The sequence below is a fragment of the Meleagris gallopavo genome, chromosome Z (assembly GCF_000146605.3).
Source record: "Meleagris gallopavo isolate NT-WF06-2002-E0010 breed Aviagen turkey brand Nicholas breeding stock chromosome Z, Turkey_5.1, whole genome shotgun sequence".
Taxonomy (NCBI): Eukaryota; Metazoa; Chordata; class Aves; order Galliformes; family Phasianidae; genus Meleagris; species Meleagris gallopavo.
In genome coordinates, this window is record NC_015041.2 from 26,056,557 (window position 1) to 26,063,766 (window position 7,210).

Below are 7,210 nucleotides of genomic sequence, written 5' to 3' on the forward strand. Positions count from 1 at the left end.
CGTTGGCGACGCGCGGGGGTGGGGGGAAGGGGGCGCTGCGGAGAGGCGCGAGAGAAAGAGATGCGGCGTCTCACCTACCGCGCATGCGCTCGAGCGGCGGCGGGGGATGGGTGTTTTGGGCGCCAGGTGAGCCGGCGTCATCAGAGGGCGACGCGCTCGGAGCGCCCGCGTGCGGCTGCCGTTGGCACAGGCGAAGTCGCGGTTGCTTGGGGCAGGGGGGGTTGCTTTAGGCGTGGGGGGAATCGGGACCGGTGACTGCCAGCGCTGAGCCGTCCCAAAGGTGCTCTTCCTTTCTATACGCCTGGACACTCTCTAGTCCCAGTGCACAGGCAGCAGTGAACTGAGGAACGTCACCTGGACTCCACAGGACCCCGCAGTATTACAAATCTGGGAAATGTGTTGGTGCTCGCAACGTTGAACATACACGAAAACTTAGGGTACCTTGCTATGCAATAGACAACGAATGTTCAAAAAGAAACAAAGCATGAAAAGCGTTCAACACGAGCAGTCTTCTGCTCCTCCCTCAGGTCACCATCTTTCTCTCTCCATGGTAGCTTTCTCCAGAGGTCACTGCAGAAAACAAATGTGTGATATCATCCTGGCAGGAGCAAACCAGGCTTTGTGGCAAAGTATTACAGAACTATCCCTGTCCTTACTGCGCTCTGTAAGGACACCATGAAATCTCCCTCTCTTCACCCATGCTTGGTCACAGCCAGCTTTCATAGATGTTTCTCTCAAGCTGTGTTCCTAGAAGAGCAGAGTCTGTGGTACTCAGTACCGAGCTCACAGTGCTGTTCTTCCCAGGCAGGTTTTGGATACAGGACAGGATTTTGAGATCATGAAGATTGCCAAAAGGCCCCTATAGCTCTGTTTTCCAACCCTAGTGTATGTCTATAACCTATGCACAAAGGTTATTTCATCTAGGTCCTACCATCTCTTCAGATCACTTTTGGTTGCTGATATTACAACTATCCAGGTTATTCCTCCAAAACCTCCTCTTGAATTAAGAGCTGAAATGAGATCAGACATCACAAAATTTGTTGTGATAGTAGAGCAGAGAAAGTAGCATACCTCCACACTAGAGAGTGACACTGTGACCCTCACTGGAAGACCATTGTGCATCAAGCAATTAGGAATCCATAGAACAATTGACCTGAGTGTAACCACATACATATTGCAGTGCTGGGACCGGTGTTGTCCCATGCGTATCCCATAGCCCAAGGGTATACCCATAGAGACATAACATTTGGCTCCCACTTATGTTGTACAAGTAATTATGTTATCTGCTTGGTGTTGCCTTTATCTAAATCTGCAGCAGTAAGTTCTCATGTTTGTATTCTGTTTTACAGTAGAAATGACTATTAGAGGATTTATTCTTTGTTTCTTTGTTAGTATTGTTAGAAAATCTTGTAATAGCTTGAATAACTAGATGTGGAATAGCACTTCCACAGACAGGGCTTGCATGGTATGATAATGCCCTAATTGAAGGCCCATTTGATGCTACTGTATGCAGGGTTACCTTTTGAAGTGGCGGTCTTCCTGCAAGACATATGGAGTTTAAATGGATCTATCCAAAGAGACCTGGACAAGCTTCAAAGTGAGACTGTGTGAACCTAATGAGGTTCGATAAGGTCAAATGCAAGATTTTGCACTTGGGTTAGGGCAATTCCAGAGAAGAATGCATTGAGAGCAGCTCTAGTGAGAAAGATTCGGGTCTTCTGGTGAATGAAAAGCTAGACACAAGATAGCAGTCTGCACTTGCAGCCCAAAAGGCCAACACCATTCTGGGCTGCATCAAAAGAAGGGTGGCCAGTAGGAGGAGGAAGATGATTGTCCCCTTCTGTTCTGCCCTCATGACATCCTGTGTGGAGTCCTGCCTTCAGACCTGTGGCCTGCAGCAGAGGAAGCTATTGGAGTGGGTCTGAAGTAGGTCACAAAGATGATCAGAAGACTGGAGTACCTCTCCTGTGAGGAAAGGTTGATGGAGCTGGAGTTGTTCAGCCTGGAGAAGAGAAAGCTTTGAAGAGGCCTCTATCCTTGTTTCAGCTGGAACAGAGTTGATTTCCTTTACCGCATCTGATCTGATGCTATGTTTTGGTTCTAGGAGAAAAACAGTGTTGGTAACATACCTGTATTTTAGTTGTTGCTGAGCAGTGCTGCACAGAGCCAAGGACATTTCAGTTTTTCAGCTTCTCATACTATCCTGACAGCAAAGAGGCTGGGAGGTTCACAAGGAGCTGTGAGCAGGCAGAACCAGGACAGCTGACCTAAACTGGCCAAAGGGACATGTAAGACCATATGACGTAATGTGATTAAACTGTAAAACTGGGGGAAATTAGTCAAGGGGAGGCTTCCACTGCTTAGAGACTGGCTGATCATCTGTTAACAGATGGCATACAATTGTACTGTGCATCTCTTGTTTTGTAAATATATGCATATATTGTTATCACTGTTATTATTTCTCTTTTCCTTTTCTGTCTTAGAAAATAGTTTTTATCTCAACCTAGGAGTTCAACTTTTTTTTTTTCCCAATTCTATCCCCTGTCACATTTGGGGGGGGTATGGGAGAGGGGGTTAATGAAAAAAAGGCTATGTAGTGCTGAGCTGCCTGCTGGGTAAAACCACAACAGTCCTTTTGCCACTCAACTTGGTACACAGAATTGTTAAAAGCAGTGTAGTAGCTTAATAGCTGTTCACAGTCTAGTGTTACTTGCTTTCAAGATTGTTTTTCTTGACTCCAATCAGGTTGTTTATAGTCTTTGAGAGCTGGTCTAGGCATACTTATGTTTTTACCAATTCGTATATAGTATGTGCTCATGTTATAACAGTAATGGATTTAATTTGATATTTGTACTCTGTAGTCCCATCATTCTTGCACTTCAGAAAATTTACTCCATAAATTGTTAAAGAGTACACTCTCTACTTCAGGCTAGCTAAAACAGTTTTTGAAAATGTTGAGTATACCTAGGATATTCAAACTAACATGTTCTTATTGCTTTGTCTTTCCAGTTTTATTTGTGGCTAAGAGACTATTCAAAAATACTGTGCTGAGATCTACCCTGAGGAAGGGTGGTTGTGGGTTGCAAGGTATGTGGCTGGACATGTGTAGGTGTCTATTATGATTATAACCTCCGACAGGCCTGGAACTTATCCCTGGACAAGTGCGGAATCCTAAAAAGCTGACAGTTTTTTAAAAAGGTATGCCCTGATCCTGTCAATGCCAAAGATTTATAGCTACCTGCACTGTGTAGGGGCTCTGGCCTGCACTTACCAAACACTGTTCAACACTATTCTGCATCCTCAAAAGGAAAAAAATTCCTTTGGATCTGGCTTGATCCCCATGTCAGGCTCTGTGGTTGAACTAGAGAACCAACCTATGCCAGCATCCATCACACCTGACCATAAGAAGAAACAATGGATGTGAAAGTCAACTCATTACTATGGAAGGACGAAGAGAATGAGGAAGGCTAATCCATAGCAGGTTCATCATGAAAATTGAAAGAAGAGGCAGAAGTTATAGTTGAGTCAGTAACTATGATTCCTGTCCCTAGGTGAGCTGTGAGATACATAGGAAGATTTCACTGTTATCCAGGCAAGTACATTGTTGGCTGGCTGCTCTGATGCTGGGATAATGGGGATAATAACATGGACTTAGTGAGCATGGAAGCCAGGCAGCTGGGATCCCTCTTTAGGGAAGGGGGCATTGACAAGGTGTTTGCAAAATATGAAAGATTTCTCCTCCTCTTGATGCAACTCTTGTCAGCTGAGAAAGAAGGTATTTCTGCAGGGACAATATTACATGTCAGCCAGGTAACTTGACCACTATGGAAAGCAACATGTCAGCCAGGTAACTTGAGCACTATGGAAAGCAACATCCAATATCTGAGGAATTAGCTGTGCTGAGGATGGTATATAATGTTGACCTGAACAACTATCAATTATCCTCAAATTCAGGTAGCATCTGGTGCATGCAGACTATGTGGTGGAAGTTTGTACAGAGTTCACCATTGCTTAATGACAACTCACTGGCAGTAATGACCTGGAAAGATAGAGATGAACGAACAGGGAATGAATTGGCGACCAACTCTGACAATACGAAGAAAGTCTCTCTTCTTTCAAATGGGTCTGCGTTTCAGTTGTGAGTAAACTGCCTCAGGAGATTCAGCAACTCATATGGAATACATCTTCCTCCCTATCTGCACATACCAGCATCTCAGTTAGCAGAAGCAAACATTTCTCAGTTCAGTTGAGAAGATATAGTGGGTACGCACCAAGTGCCACCACATGGTTTTACCTGTGTGAACATGGAGAATATGTGAAGAAGTAGGACGGAAAACGCTAGAGGCATGGGAACATGAGCTGTGAGGAAGAACGACTATAAAAGGAGATTCTTCCAGGAAAATGGCCACTCCAGTTTCCAATGAGCAGTCTCCAAGACAGAGATGATGGACTGATCTTATTTCTGAGCTTGATAACGAACTTTCTGGTTTACATCCATGTGAACTGAGTAATGAATACAATAACTAGGATTAGAGAGGTCCTGCCTCCAGCCAGATGGAAAAATGACACAATCAAATTTCTTGGACTGTGTGGATTTGATGGCCTTGTACAGGAGTATAAGGGTCTAGGAGGCATTGACATACAGTGTACCCTAGTGTCGTGAAGTTACAAAGGTGCAGAACGCATCTCTAGTTCTGGACTAACAGGGGTATCTCAGCAGCTAATTGTTGGAAGCTGAATTGAATCTAGTTGGGAATGAGTGGCAAAACTAAACTACTGTGACTGTCCCAGAGGCTCTGTGCATTCTTGCTATAGGTTACCTCAGGAGTGGGTTCTTCAAGGACCCAAAGGACTGTGAATCCTTTTAATATAGCCGTTTTAGAGATGGAGGACATAAAACAGCTGTCTACTTTCCTGATCTCTTAGAGAACCTTTCTGTGTGGGGTTGCTAAGAGTAGAAGAACAGGAGGTGCTGATCACTACAACAGTGCACTGGTGGTGCTGAGACTCCCCAGTCCCTATATGTAAGCTGATTTGCCAACTGAAGAGCCAAGGAGTAATCAGCAAGACTTGCTCACCCTTTAACAGTCCTGTGTGGCCTGTGTTCTACCTCTACTCATGGTAGTGTCAGGTGCCCCATTTGTTACAGCAGTGGAAACAGAACAATTGGTAGTGCAAATGCAAACCTATTTGGGCAACTGCACTGTAGGAACATATTGCTGCATGGGTTGCAGAAGTATGTCGAGTACCCAAGAGTCATACCACCTGAAAAACATCAGAATAAGCACCAGGTGGATCAGGCTGCTACTGAATAATGGAATCTTAGTATCGTTAATTTAGGAAAAGACTACTAAGACAATCTAGTCCAATCATCAGCCCATCACCAACGTGTCCACTACCCTATGTCTGTAAGTGCAACATCTATCCTTTTCTTGAAAACCTCCAGGGATGGAATGTAGCCTGTTCCAATGCATTACCACTTTTTCCGATATGAACTTCTTAATATCCAATCTGAACCTCCCCTGGTGCAACTTAAGGCCATTACCTCTAGTCCTATCACTGTTTACCAGTGAGAAGAGGTACCTCACCACAGCCTCCTTTCAGACAGTTATCAAGAGCAACAAGGTCTCTTCCTGAGCCTCTTCCAGACTAAATTATCCCAGTTCCCTCAGCCTCTCTTTGTAAGACTTGCACTCGAGACCCTTCACCAGCTTTGATGCCCTTCTTTGGACGTGCTCCAAGGCCTCAATGTTTTTCTTGTATTGAGGGGCCCAAAAGTGAACACAGTTCTCCAGGTGGATCCTCACCAGAGCCAGGTGGATCTGGACTGGTAACCTAAGGGTGAATTATTTCTAGCTCAGTGAGCCTGTGACACCTCTTAGCATCAAGACAGAGACATGTATAAAGTGGCCAGCAGGGCAAGGGATGTTTATCCTCCTCAGATGCTCCTCTCCTCTGCTTTACACCATCCAGGTCTGGAGGATATGGAGCAACATGTTGGAGCAAGTTCAGAGGGGGACCATGAGATGAACAAGGGAGAATGTTTTTATAGTAGATGAGGGGTGATATAGATTAGATGTTGGGAGGGAATTCTTCACGTTGAGGTCAGTGAGGTGCTGGCACAGCTGCATAGAGAAGCTGTGGATGTCCCATCCTGGAGGTGTTCCAGGCCAGGTTGGATGGGCCCTGGGCAGCCTGAGCTGGTGGGTGGCAGCCCTGCCCATGGCAGTGGCTGGAACTAGATTATCTGAGGCCTTTTTGTGATCATATGTCTCATCTTTCTCTTGTTAGTGCGGTGTAGCTGTGACTAGTCTGGACTCACAGAATCACAGAATCACAGAATTGTAGGGGTTGGAAGGGACCTCTAGAGATCATCGAGACCAACCCCCCTGCCAAAGCAGGTTCCCTACACCAGGTCGCACAGGTAAGCGTCCAGGCAAGACTTGAATATCTCCAGAGAAGGAGACTCCACAACCCCCCTGGGCAGCCTGTTCCAGTGCTCCGTCACCCTCACCGTGAAGAGCATGAACATTCATGCGAAACTTCCTATGCTGCAGCTTATGTCCGTTTCCCCTCGTCCTGTCTCCACGTACCACTGAAAAGAGCCTGGCCTCACCACTATGGCCGCCACACCTCAGATATTTATAAACCTGGATCAGGTCCCCTCTCAGTCTTCTTTTCTCAAGGCTAAACAGACCCAGTTCACTCAGCCTTTCTTCATAGGGGAGATGCTCCAGGCCCTTCACCATCTTTGTGGCCCTCCGCTGGACTCTTTCCAAGAGATCCCTGTCTTTTTGTAATGGGGAGCCCAGAACTGGACACAGTACTCCAGATGAGGCCTTACCAGGGCAGAGTAGAGGGGGAGGATCACCTCCCTCGACCTGCTGGACACGCTCTTCTTAATGCACCCCAGAATGCCATTGTTCTTTTTGGCCACGAGGGCACACTGCTGGCTCATGGCCAACCAGTTGTCCACCAGGACGCCCAGGTCCCTCTCTGCAGAGCTCCTCTCCAGCAGCTCATCCCCCAGCCTGTACTGGTGCATGCAATTATTCCTCCCTAGGTGTAAGACCCTACACTTGCTTTTGTTGAACCTCATCCGGTTTCTTACTGCCCAGCTCTCCAGCCTGTCCAGGTCTCGCTGAATGGCAGCACAGCCTTCAGGCGTGTCAGCCAATCCTCCCAACTTCGTATCATCAGCAAACTTGCA

At 46.3% G+C, this 7,210-nt stretch overlaps 1 long non-coding RNA gene across 1 annotated transcript; it reads left to right on the forward strand.

Moving 5' to 3' along the window:
- The first annotated feature begins 6 nt into the window (after positions 1 to 6).
- Positions 7 to 6,380, forward strand: LOC116217532. The gene is made up of 3 exons (XR_004162193.1): positions 7 to 2,288; positions 3,010 to 3,087; positions 6,292 to 6,380. It is a non-coding gene; the product is annotated as an uncharacterized LOC116217532 (long non-coding RNA).
- Positions 6,381 to 7,210: the final 830 nt, after the last annotated feature.